We start from the raw sequence: 13,256 nt of genomic DNA, 5'->3' as shown, positions 1-13,256 counted from the left end.
TCTCTACGCAAAAGTTCTTCTAAATTACTAGTGCAATTTAGAAGAGGGACAAATCATCTAGTCGTGGATCTGATTAGAAGAAAGGAGTCATTGAAGAAATTTCGTAGGGATTCATCAAGAGCTATCTCCGCTAAACCCGGAATAGTTGGAGCCGAGTGATTAATTCACCAAAGGTATGAAATTTCTAACGCCCTATGAATGTTTATGATAAAATCATACGAGCGCCCAAACAATATCTTGAATGTCAAGATCTAAAATTTTTAAAACTTCCGCTGCGTTTGGGCGTGTAGAAAACCGGGATCCAACAGTGGTATCAGAGCCAAGTTTTTTCTAAATCGTATGGTTTTGATATTGAATAATTTATTTCTAACCACAAAAGAAAATTTTTCAGAAAATTGATGCACCATAAAATTTTATTTTTCAAAAAAAAAATTATTTTCGTTTCTGCCCGGAACTGTTCCGGGCAGCCCGTGCGCGCAGGGTCACGCACGGGGGCGCGCAGCGTGCGCGCACGACCAGCGCGCAATCGGCGGCCCAGCGTGCGGAGCGTCCGCACACGGTGCGCCGCCAGCGCGGCGCGCTGCGCTGCGCGACGTGCGGAACATCCGCACGCTGCGCGCGGCGCCGCGCGCGCCTGTGCGCCCTGCGCGTACAGGAGTGCCGCCACTGCCCGAAACGTTCGGGCAGCGAGGGCGGCTGCCCGGGAGTGTCTCGGGAACCGTTCTGGATGATGGGCCTGAATTGTTTAGGCCTAGGGTGCAATTTTCAGAATTTTAAAATTTTTGGGTAAAATTGATATTTTTGAAAATTGGTTCAATTTTTATTTTGGAAAATTATTTTTTAGAAAATTAATAATTTTCTTGTGAAATAAATAATTAGAATATGATTTTAATTATTTATGGTAAAAATGAATTTTACAAGAAATCAATTATTATTGATTTAATTGGAAATTAAATAAAGGAGTTTATTTAATTTATTAAATTCTTTAATAATTGTGGTGGTTAGTGATAAAATTATTAGATATATGATTTATCAATTAATTAAATTGTTTAATTAAATTAATTTTAATATTTGATATTAAATGCATGAAGGATGATCGAGAGCCTTGACCAATGTGTTAGGTGTATGTTAGGATATTTTACTGTTTTATTCGTTTTTTTTTTTTAATATTTGATATTATTAAAGTGGGCCTGGTTTATGGCTCGTTCCCACCCCATGAGATGTATCCCTTATGTGACATGGCTATTTAAATGTAATTATTAGAAATAGTGGGAGATCAAGACTGGAAGATGGTGGGCCCGATGAACGAGATGAAGACATGTAAAATATTGGAAGCTCTTGTAATAGTTGCATTTGCATCCCTGCATTCACCTAGGTTTTGGACCTAGATCCATGTTTGGCTCACATGGATCTAATAGTGTTGGCCATCGATCATCCTTATTTATTGTTGAATGTCATATAATGATATATGTGATATATAGTATTATGCATGTATGTATATTATTAGATATTATTGTTGCATGGATCCGGCAAACACACAAACTCGTGGCACGCGATTTGAAATTAAAATGATGAGACAATTTTAAAATTAAAATCCCTCATTTTGAATATGATTCATATCAAACCGTAAAAGTAAAAATTAAAAGAGTTTAATTTTTCCTTGCCTTCCATCAACCGTGGTTGCATGTTGATCGCTACCCGCGGACAGTGTATGGCTCATATTATTGGGGAGGCCTAAACGCCGGAAAGCTGTGACTTCCATCGGGCATATGATGTGAATTGAGTGGAACTCCCATGACTTCGGCTCATATTATTGGGGGAACTCATGGCGACCGTCTACTACAATTCAATATTGATGGGTCAGTTTGACACGCGAAAATAAACGACGTCATATTATTGGGTCCTTATTAAACGTGGGGCAAAACACGCGGAGGTTGCATAGGGATGCAATTGGATTCTACCTTTTAGAAATTATAATTGGCTGATATTATTCGGGATTATAATTGGCTAATTGGACTCTACGTGCCCACTAAGGAAATATAATTTCCCTTTTTCATCAGAGGGTGGTGAAAATGTCAAAATAGTGGGAGGGAGATTTATAAAATGAAATCCATATTTTATATCTTAAAATTATTTTAAAATAATCAGCAACCATTATTCTGTTTCCGTATCAGTATATTTTCGATTTCGTCACGTAATCCATTTTTATTATTAACAAGCTAAATCTAATTTTCAAGACTGGTTGGGAAAATTGTTCTAAATTCGGAGAAAATGATATACACACTAATGTCAGTCCTGCTGAACTGACAAAGCATGCAAGATGGTAGGACAATAGTATGCAAGCTAAAGTGTGATATGATCGCTTTTATGTCAAATGAACTGTAGGGAACAGTTTGAGGAAATGTTGAATGTTGCTGACATTCGAATAAACATGCAAGAGTTGCATGGTACATGAAACTCGTACAGTGATGAACACCATTTTAAAAGCTCATGACTACATGCATGCAAGATGGGGCTCTGGCCCATGAGCGTGGTGTACATATGAATGGGCTTATTGAAAATGTGGTGGGCCTGGAATATGTGATTCCTAACGAGTTAATTGATAACATCAATTTGTTGTCTTTCTCTTCCTCATTTGACGGGGTTATGGTGAACTTCAAGTTTAATAAGATATTTGATAGCCTTGAAGAGCTAGTCAATATACTTATAACTTATGAGATCACCATAAAATAAGAAAAATTGTTGTTTTTATAATGGGCTTTTCGTCAGACGAAAAATGACCCACAAGGTAAGGGAAAGAAATGTTCTGCCATCACAAGAAAAACAATCCCAATAAGAGGCAAACTCTGAAAGACACTCAAAAGGCCTACAAAGCCTGATAAATTAGAACATATTATTTCACTGCAAGAAGTCCGGACATAAAAAATTATATGTGCCAGAAATTTTCTGAAAATGATAAGTGAATGTCCAAGTAAACATGATTTCAACAACAAACAAAATAAAGTTAGATGATCCAAATCTCACACAAATATGGCATGCTAGACTAGGTCATATTTCCCAAAGAAGGATGCACAAGCTAGTGGGAGAATGCATGTTTGACTTGTCAGACAAAAATTCTCTACCTGCTTGTAAGTCATGTCTAAAAGGAAAAATGACTAAGACTCCATTAAATGGAAACGTGGAACGTGCGCATGGTCTATTGGATTTGATCCACACAGACATTTGTGGCCCGCTAAGTGTTAGCACAAAATTTGGGCAATCTTACTTCATTATCCTTACTGATGACCATTCGAGGTATGAGTATGTTTATGAAACACAAATCTGAAACATTTGAAAGGTTCAAAGAATTCAGATCTGAAGTAGAAAAACAGCTAGAAAGGAGTATTAAGACACTTCGATCTGATCGAGGTTGAGAATACTTGAGTGCTGAATTTTTGGCTTATCTAAAAGAGAATGAGATTCTCTCACAGTGGACTTCACCAGCAACACCAAAATTGAATGGTGTCTGAACTATCGTGAGCGAACCTTGTTGGACATGGTTCGATCTATGATGGGATTCACTGAATTGCCTATATCGTTTTGGGGCTTTGCGCTTGAAACTGCGGCAATGTTGTTGAATAATGTCCATACTAAAGCATTGGATAAAACACCATATGAGATATGGATAGGAAAAACTGCCAAATATTCTTACATGAGAATATGGGGATGTCTTGCTTACGTGAAGCAGACAGTGGGAGACAAATTGGATAGTAGTTCCACTTTGTGCTACTTTGTAGGATATCCAAAGAATTATGTTGGATATTATTTATATCATCTCAATGAAGCAAAAGTGTTTGTTTCAAGAAATGCCACCTTTTTGGAAAAAGAATTTCTATTAGATAGAAAAAGCAAGATGATAGAACTTGAAGAAATTCAAGGTACTCCCTCAACTATAGAAGTTGAACCCATTTCCCAAGAACCAGTAGTTGAAGTACAAGCTCCTAGAAGGTCTGATAGGGTTATTAGACCGCCTGCAAGATATACGCTTCTTCATGAACAAAGCCATTATGAGCATTGTGTTGGATGTGATCCAATGAATTTCAAAGAAGCAATATCTGATACTGATTCAACCAAATGGCTTGAAGCCATGCAGTCAGAAATGGACTCTGTGTATTCAAACCAAGTCTGGACATTGGTGGATCAACCTGAGGGAATCGTTCCCATAGAGTGCAAATGGATCTACAAAAGAAAGCTTGGGACGAATGGGAAGGAAGTGACCTTGGCTGGTTGCAAAAGATTATACTCAAAGACAATGAGTTGACTATGAGGAAACTTTTTCACCAGTTGCTATGTTTAAGTCCATTAGAATACTACTAGCCATAACATCATGGTATAACTGTGAGATATGGCAAATGGATGTATAGACTGCATTCCTCAATGGAGACATCAAAGAAGAAATTTATATGTCTCAACCTGAGGGATATACATCAGTAGGAAGTGAGCATAAGGTATGCAAACTTCATAGATCAATATATGATCTCAAGCAGGCATCAAGGAGTTGGAAACTCAGATTTGATAGCACTATCAAAGAGTTTGATTTTGCTAAGAATCCTGAGGAACCGTGTGTGTACAAGAAAGTTAGTGGGAGTGCAGTGACATTCCTAGTACTTTATATTGATGATATCCTGCTCATTGAGAATGATGTAGAATTACTGCAATCAACTAAAGTATGGTTAGCAAGTAAATTCTCCATGAAAGACATGGGTGAAGCATCCTATGTATTGGGAATACAAATCTATTGAGATAGATCAAAGAGGATGATGGGACTCACCTAAGTCACTTATATCGATACCATTTCGAAACGATTCTCTATGGAAGAGTCCAAGAGATGATACTTACCAATATGTCATGGTGTTACTCTATCTAAAGTTTCGTGTCCCAAAACTGATGAAGAGATAGAGATGATGACATGTATTCCATAAGCGTCAGCTATTGGTAGTATCATGTATGATATGATATCGACACGTCTTTATGTTGCTTACGCTCTAAATGTTACAAGCAGATATCAGGCGAACCCTAGTCCAATGGATTGAAAGGCCGTGAAAGATATTCTTAAGTACTTGAGAAGCACTAAGAACTTGTTCATGGTCTATGGGAGTGGAGAATTGAAATTGGAAGGCTACCTTGATTCTAGCTTCCAATGTGACGTAGATGATTCGAAATTGAACTCTGGATTTGTATTCATGCGTAATGGTGCGGCTGTCTCTTGGAAAAGTTCCAAGTAAGACACCGTTGCGGATTCCACCACTGAAGCTGAATACATTGCTGGCATCTGATGCAGCCAAAGAGGTAGTTTGGATGAGGAATTTTGTCCAAGAGTTGGGCGTTATTCCTAATGGAGTTGATCCAGTCTCGTTGTACTGGGACAACACTGGTGCCCTTGCGCAAGCAAAGGAACCAAGGTCTCATCAGCGATCCAAACATGTACTGAGGAAATTCCACATCATACGGGAGATAGTGGGAAGAGAAGACATATCAGTTGAAAGAGTGCCCTCTGCAGATAATGTTGTTGAATCCACTTACAAAGCCCTTGCAGGGCCATTGTTTGGAAAGCATCGCGAAGCAATGGGATTAAGGGTAGTTGGCTCTAGGGCAAGTGGGAGATTGTTAGAGTAGATGCCCTGCAAGCCAACGGTTGGCCAGGGAATTTATTGACTCAAGTGAAATAAACAATCTTTATTTTAATATAATTTAACTTTTTTTAATCTTGTTATACTTTATCTGTATACCCATGCAAACAGCATAGATAAAGTCCTTGATTATGCTTTAATACAAATGAATCGTAATTCGATGTTGAAACTCATTTGTAAACTACTGCATATTCTAAATTCGTTTCTAGTCGATTCAGCCGCCTAAAACAGGGATAAAGGCCGCTTGAGCTCGAGACTAGCATCTGTGATGTTGTGTACTGTGTTTCTTGGTAAGGGCATAGAGATGTCCAAACATGCAGATGGGTAGTCATATGATGATTATACCGAACAACCCTCCCTCGGACTTTCCAAGTGGTTATCATTCATCGAGAGGATAAGTTCGTGGTTATGATTGTACACCATTAGTCCTTACGACCCAGGACAACATTGAGGCTCTATATGCTAGGGCTGTGCTTTGACTCGTTTACCAGCTCCAGGAGAGTCATCAGGTGGCGAGGTTGGGTACAGTTGCGACACATATAGGAGCCAGTGCATTGTAGTCGGGGATTCACCGCTCACCTGCGGGTGTGGATATCCTATGTGATCTGATGAAATAATAGTGCATGGAATCTCTGGCCAGAGTACGAGATGTACGTTGGAGAAGGAGTTCTCCAATAGTACACGCGATGCCATTATTATAGTTATCACATAGTTATCGAATTATTATGCAACCATCGATGAACCAATGGTTGCAGATTCGATCGGGATATATGAGATGAAGGGACCGTACTGTACTTTAATCATAATCGACTGCTTCTTGCAGGCACTATCAGTGATACCTAGGGGATCATGGGGCGATGCTACTAGACGCTCTTACCATGATCCGATGGGTGCGATCAGAAATGAGTTCTGACATTCTTAATCAAGGTGTTGATGAAAAGAATGAGGCTAACCTAGGGTAAGCCCGGATAAGAATAAATATTATTCTGAATCACAAAGAGTTGTGAACCCATTGCTAGCTGTATCCCTGAACCATTGAGGGTCACACAAGCACTGGATCGTTTGTTCCCGTTGAGAGAATAAATTCAAGGAGTTGAATTTATATTATGATATAGTAAATTCAAAGAGTTGAATTTATGATAATTAAATTTTGAGAAAATAAATTCAATGAGTTGAATTTATGAGAGTAAATTCAAGAAGTTGAATTTATGAAATTTGGAGAGCATAAATTCAAGGAGTTGAATTTATAAAATTTGATAATATAATTTATTAAACTCAAAAGTTGAGTTTATTAAATATTAAATTTTGGAGGTGATAAAATTCAAGGAGTTGAATTTATAATTTAAATATTAAATTCAAATGTTGAATTTATAATGTATTTAATTTATTAAGCTCAAAGGTTGAGTTTATTAAATATTAAATTAAATATAGTGGGAAGTATGTTTAATGGGCTTGTAGGAGTACAAGTCCAACATACTAAATAATTAAGGTTCTTAATGGACTTTGATTAATTAATTAACCTAGTTGGACTAGCCCAATTAATTAATCAAGCCTATTAATATTAATTATGGTAATTAGGTCATGTAATTTTTATTTTAAAAATTTTTGACCTAAAATCATATTCTCCACAAAAATTGGAATATGAGATTTTCGAGACTTATGGGATGCAATTTTTTGGAATCTTTAATTAACTTAATTAAGTAAGTAATTAATTAAGTTAATAAAAGATTAGAAAATAAAATAAAGATTTGATTTCTTATTTGACTTGATAGCATCCGAAAGATTTTTGATATCTTTTATACAACTCTCGGCTCTTCTCAAATCACAAGAATAGGGCTCTCGAAAATTCCTTCAAAAACAAGAAAAATTTGGCTCAAAATTTTTGAGTCGAATTTTTCGTATTATATCTCTACGCAAAAGTTCTTCTAAATTACTAGTGCAATTTAGAAGAGGGACAAATCATCTAGTCGTGGATCTGATTAGAAGAAAGGAGTCATTGAAGAAATTTCGTAGGGATTCATCAAGAGCTATCTCCGCTAAACCCGGAATAGTTGGAGCCGAGTGATTAATTCACCAAAGGTATGAAATTTCTAACGTCCCTATGAATGTTTATGATAAAATCATACGAGCGCCCAAACAATATCTTGAATGTCAAGATCTAAAATTTTTAAAACTTCCGCTGCGTTTGGGCGTGTAGAAAACCGGGATCCAACATATGCTTATCTCTTGGTTAGAGGAGGTGTTGCTTGCTCCCGACTCTGAAGTCTTCGTCTTCTTTGTGGCCACAGTAGTGATCAACGGACTGTGGTAGTAAACATCGGACGGTCTTTGACAATTCTCCACACATGCTCGAGATTGAATGCAACACCATTGTTTTCGGATCGATATTTTTCGTACTGCAAACCTCAATATATCTTCGTCACTGTGACCACTTCGATATAAACTGTAAACACTATTATAATTTACATTGAATCGATATACCTTCTTTTGGATTGTATTGTGTCAATGTGACCGTATACATTTGCACTTCTGGTGTTTGAACCCGAGGGACGATTTTCATTGCAGTAGCTTGCAACACGTCCCCAAAAAGCATCCGTCTTTTGATCATTGCCGATTATTGGATCATTGCTGATAGTGACAAAACTTCTCGCTAAGACCTCGTCTTCAATCTTTTCCCTTTCTTTATGCTGACTTTTGTCTCATTGGACACGTAGCTTCATCATCCAAGTATATGCTTACCTCTTGGTTAGAGGAGGTGTTGCTTGCTCCCGACTCTGAAGTCTTCGTCTTCTTTGTGGCCACATAGTGATCAGCGGACTATGGAGTAAAGATCGGACTGGTCTTTGACAATTCTCCACACATGCTCGAGATTGAATGCAACACCATTGTTTTCGGATCGATATTTTTCGTATGCAAACCTCAATATATCTTCGTCACTGTGACCACTTCGATATGAACTGTAAACACTATTATAATTTGCATTGAATCGATATACCTTCTTTTGGATTGTATTGTGCCAATTTGACCATATAACATTTGCACTTCTGGTGTTTGAACCCGAGGGACGATTTTCATTGTAGTAGCTTGCAACACGTCCCCAAAAAGCATCCGTCTTTTGATCATTGCCGATTATTGGATCATTGCTGATAGTGACAAAACTTCTCGCTAAGACCTCGTTTCAATCTTTGTCCAACTTGAACGCTTTCTTGAACCCTCAGCATTTGAAACCGCTTTTTCTAAATTGATCACCTCAATTGGGGATTCACGATCGGAAAGTTGCGTCTCCGGGACAAAAGTCGGAGTTGTAGGTTCATTCGACATTGGAGATGTGAAAGGCATAATATTTGTGTGCGGGGTACTATATCCATGAACAACCGGCGGCATGAAATACAGATGACTCATGTTTTGCCAATATTCGGCTGAAATCGATTGATATGGACCTCGAGGGGCATAATTCGGATGATTCATAGAATTTCCAAAACCTTAGAAATTTTGGGGAGGAAACGTCATGTTTGGAAATGGATGTGGTATTGATAATTTGGTGGAATTTGTGGATTTTGGGAAGATGGATATTCTTGCGGGTTGTTTGTAGAATTCAAGAAATTTGTAAAAAATATTTTATTATTTTCATCCATTTTGGATAGAAAATAAGATTTTTGGAACTAAAAAAAAATAGATTGGAGAATATTAGAGAGTAGAATTGGAGAGTGTAGTGAGTTGGAATGAAAATATGTGTACACATTTGTGGATATTTATGGAAGAGAATTGAAACTAGCCGTTAAATAGCCGTTACAAATTTTTTGGATTATTTATAATTAAATTCAAATTTAATTAAATATTTTTTTATACAAATTTTTTAGATTTTTTATAATTAAATTCAAATTTAATTAAATATTTTTTTTAAAAAAATTTCAACGGTATGAAAATCAAAATTATTAAAAAATTTACAACGGTACGAAAATCAAAAATTAATGGAAAAATTAAAAAAAATAATTTCAAAATACGTGAAGCCCGCTTAAAAACAAATTTTAAAACCAAAACACGTGGGGCCCCACGTGTTTTGTGCACGCGCCAAATACAAAAAAAAAAATTTGAGAGAAGGGCGCTCAAACAATTGAACGCCCCTCTCTCTCTCTCTTATGAGTGGGCGTTATAACGCTCACTCACAATGGAAGAGGGTGTTGTGGGTAGGGTTGAGAAAAAATATCGAATTAACGAAAAATCGTACCGAAAAATACCGAAAAAATCGAGATACCGAAAATCGATGAAATTTTCGGTATCGGTAACGGTATGGAATTATTTTTTCGGTATTTCGGTATATACCGAAATATCGAAAATAATTTATTATTATTATTTTTTAAAAAATTTAAGTTCGATATACCGGAAAAATGTCGGTATACCGGTATACCAACAAAATTTTCGGTGTCGGTACGGTATCCGGTATGAACTTTTTTCATATCGAAAATTCGATATACCGCACATTCGGTATACCGAATTTTCGATATCGGTATCGGTATGAAAAAATTTCATACCGATATTTACGGTACGATATACGGTATCGTAGTTCGGTATGGTATACCTACCGTACCACCCCTAGTTGTGGGTGCTCAAAGAACATGAAAGTCAAATCTAACATAATTTTTATGATCTATTATTATCTTCTGAAGTTTGAATAAAGAAAATTTAATCCGACGAAGGAACGGAAAAATTACAATTTCAGTCATGAAAGTATATGAATGTGATTTTTTTTAGTTTTGTATATTTTATTGAATCGGTTATAGTCCGCTCATAATAATCATGTAATCAAATGCCTAATATTATTATGAAATTTTTTATAATTATATGATCGAATTTTAGTGGTTAAAGCCTCCCAACCCTCTAATTGCATAATCTTTGATGAGTGGAATTTAGAGAGACGGTTGTGAAAACGGATATCTGGGCTAAGATCCATGTCAAAATTAGTTCGGCTCGGTTAGTGTAAAGAACCTCGGCCTGTGAAAATCCCGTGCGGACTTGTATGTACTTCTAAATTTTTTGTTATTAACGGACGACTATCTAACGCTTAGCGTCTCGTGTCGCCTGTTTGCTTTTTAAATTAATGTTTATAATATTTAATATCATTATATATTAATATATTTAAATTATTTTTATTTTATTTTATTTTATTTTTAGATAATAAATTATTGTTTGATATAAGTGGAGAGAAGGTGATCAATGAAAATTTAAGATGAATAATTTTATTTTAAAATATTAAATCATCGTTTAAATTAAGTCAATATCACCATTGTGATTTTCAGCGTTCTGTTTGTTTACTGATATGACAAACCACGAATTCAGAAACTCCTACAGTTCGAATGTCAAGCACCACAGGGCGATTCGCGGCCGGCTTCATGCATGGGAAGACCCAAAACCTGCCTGCGTCAGTTGATTGGAGAAAGCTAGGTGCTGTCACTGATGTCAAGAATCAAGGACGATGCGGTATGTTTTCCAATGTTTTCATCACTTTTTTCCGGCATAACGATTGAAATTGAGCTTTTTGTTTCGATTTGGTTGGTAGTTGTTGGGCATTTTCTACTGTGGTTGGAGCTGAAGGAATAAACAAGATTAAAACAGGTCGATTAGAATCTTTGTCTGATCAAGAACTGGTTGATTGTGATCGGTAAAAGGATAACTCGGGCTGCGGTGAAGGGTTCTTGGAGGACGCATACGAGTTCATCAAGACACGGTGGTCTCACTGCAGAAAACATATATATACCCTTACAAAGCTAGAAATGGGAACTGTGATGCAGCCAAAGTAAATGCATTTTTTTCTTCTTGAAAATTCTCAGAAATATTGAGAAATCAACTGGGTTTCCATCTTATTGCTTTGTAGATGAATGCACCCGAGGTGACGATCGATGGGCACGAAAACTTACCATCCAACGACGAAAAGCACTGATGAAAGCAGCCGCAAACCAGCCTATATCTGTTGCAATCGATGATGGTGGCACTGATATGCAGTTCTACTCAGAGGTATGACTAATAAAACATTTCGCTACCGATCAACAACAGGACCAAATATCCTATAAAAATGTGTATCAGCCGATGATTATAGGTTGTTTTTACCGGAAACTGTGGCATGGAGCTTGACCACGGGGAGGCCGTAGATGGATACGGGACGTCTCTAGATGGGACTAAAAATACTGGATAGTGAGGAATTCTTTGGGTCCGGAATGGGGCGAGCACGAATACGTAAGGATGCAACGCGACGTCGATGCTAAAGAAGGGCTGTGGCCTGTGGGGGATTGCCATGGAAGAACCCGAAAATCATATATTGACTTCTTCCACACACGTAATACTCGACACATCCATGCCAATATTTTAGGGTTTATTTAATCCTATCCATGTGATCATTGTCTCATGATAGGATGGATGGTCAATATTTGCCCATACATATATAGGACCCACTTTTTTTTTGAAATTGTATGTATGACAAGATCTTACCCGTTAAAATGAAGTGATGGTAGTGCCCACATAAGTAGGATCTCATTAACCATATTTTCTTATGTTCTATATTACTTTAATTTTTTTTCCAAATTTATATAAATAAATAATAGTTTTATATGTATTTTTTTTATTATGTTATATAACATGAGGTCTTAGAGTAAATATTTTTTGTGTCTTGGTGTAACATTTTTTATGTATAAAAAATTACCCTTACCAAATTACAAAAATACTTAATTTTTATTTGATAAAAAAATATGATAAAACCCTATATTAGTAAATTTTTAACTTATATATTATTAACATATCTTGTATTTATTTATCTTTATCTATATTTTTAAATTTTTAGATAACTACATCATTCTCAATTAGAAAAAATAATAATAAATTTAAAATTAACAAAATTATTATATTTAGATAAATATTTCTACTGTATAATCGAATATATATTGGTCTCACTGTATTAAAAAAAATATTAGCGAAAAAACATTTGTAATCAAACACTAGTTTTAATAATATAAACCGGCTCTAATCCAAAAGTGAAAGCAATTATGGAGTTCTATTCTCTGTATTTAAAAATGGAGTTGTGGCGTTTTTTGTTTTGTATCTTTTATTGAATTAATAATACTATTGTAATTATGTTTTAATAATCAATTTTAGTCATTTTTTTTAAATCATGTAATTAAATGACTAATGTTATTTTTAAATTGTATAATTATATGGTTAAAAAAATTCCTTGCGACATTCACGTTATGTTTAGCCATGGTATTATTAAAATTTAACAATGATATTAAAAATTTAATTAAATGCTTATAAGAAAGAAAACTAAAATTGATTATTAAAACATAATTATAGGACTCTGGTTGATTCAATAAATGATACATAGCTAAAAATATATACATCCATATATCCAATCTAAAATTGAAATTTTAATCAAACTTAAAACTATATACCCGTCTGTATATATCTATCATTATATTATAATTAGTATCTATATTATTCATTAAGTTTGAGTCAGTGATATGATCTTTGTAATACCAGTTAGTTGTAACATTCATTAAATAAATAATATTTTTCATATAATTTACACATAATTAAAATATC

At 35.6% G+C, this 13,256-nt stretch overlaps 1 long non-coding RNA gene across 2 annotated transcripts; it reads left to right on the top strand.

Moving 5' to 3' along the window:
• The first annotated feature begins 11,051 nt into the window (after positions 1–11,051).
• LOC142523650 (uncharacterized) lies at positions 11,052–11,973 on the top strand. 2 transcript variants are annotated; one of them, XR_012814803.1, is made up of 4 exons: positions 11,052–11,147; positions 11,227–11,449; positions 11,542–11,681; positions 11,764–11,973. It is a non-coding gene; the product is annotated as an uncharacterized LOC142523650 (long non-coding RNA). The 2 variants fall into 2 exon arrangements; XR_012814802.1 differs by having other exon boundaries at positions 11,227–11,681.
• Positions 11,974–13,256: the final 1,283 nt, after the last annotated feature.

The sequence above is a fragment of the Primulina tabacum genome, chromosome 14 (assembly GCF_025594145.1).
Source record: "Primulina tabacum isolate GXHZ01 chromosome 14, ASM2559414v2, whole genome shotgun sequence".
NCBI lineage: Eukaryota > Viridiplantae > Streptophyta > Magnoliopsida > Lamiales > Gesneriaceae > Primulina > Primulina tabacum.
The sequence above is the reverse complement of the archived record's forward strand: the minus strand, read 5'-3'. Positions and strand labels throughout refer to the sequence as shown.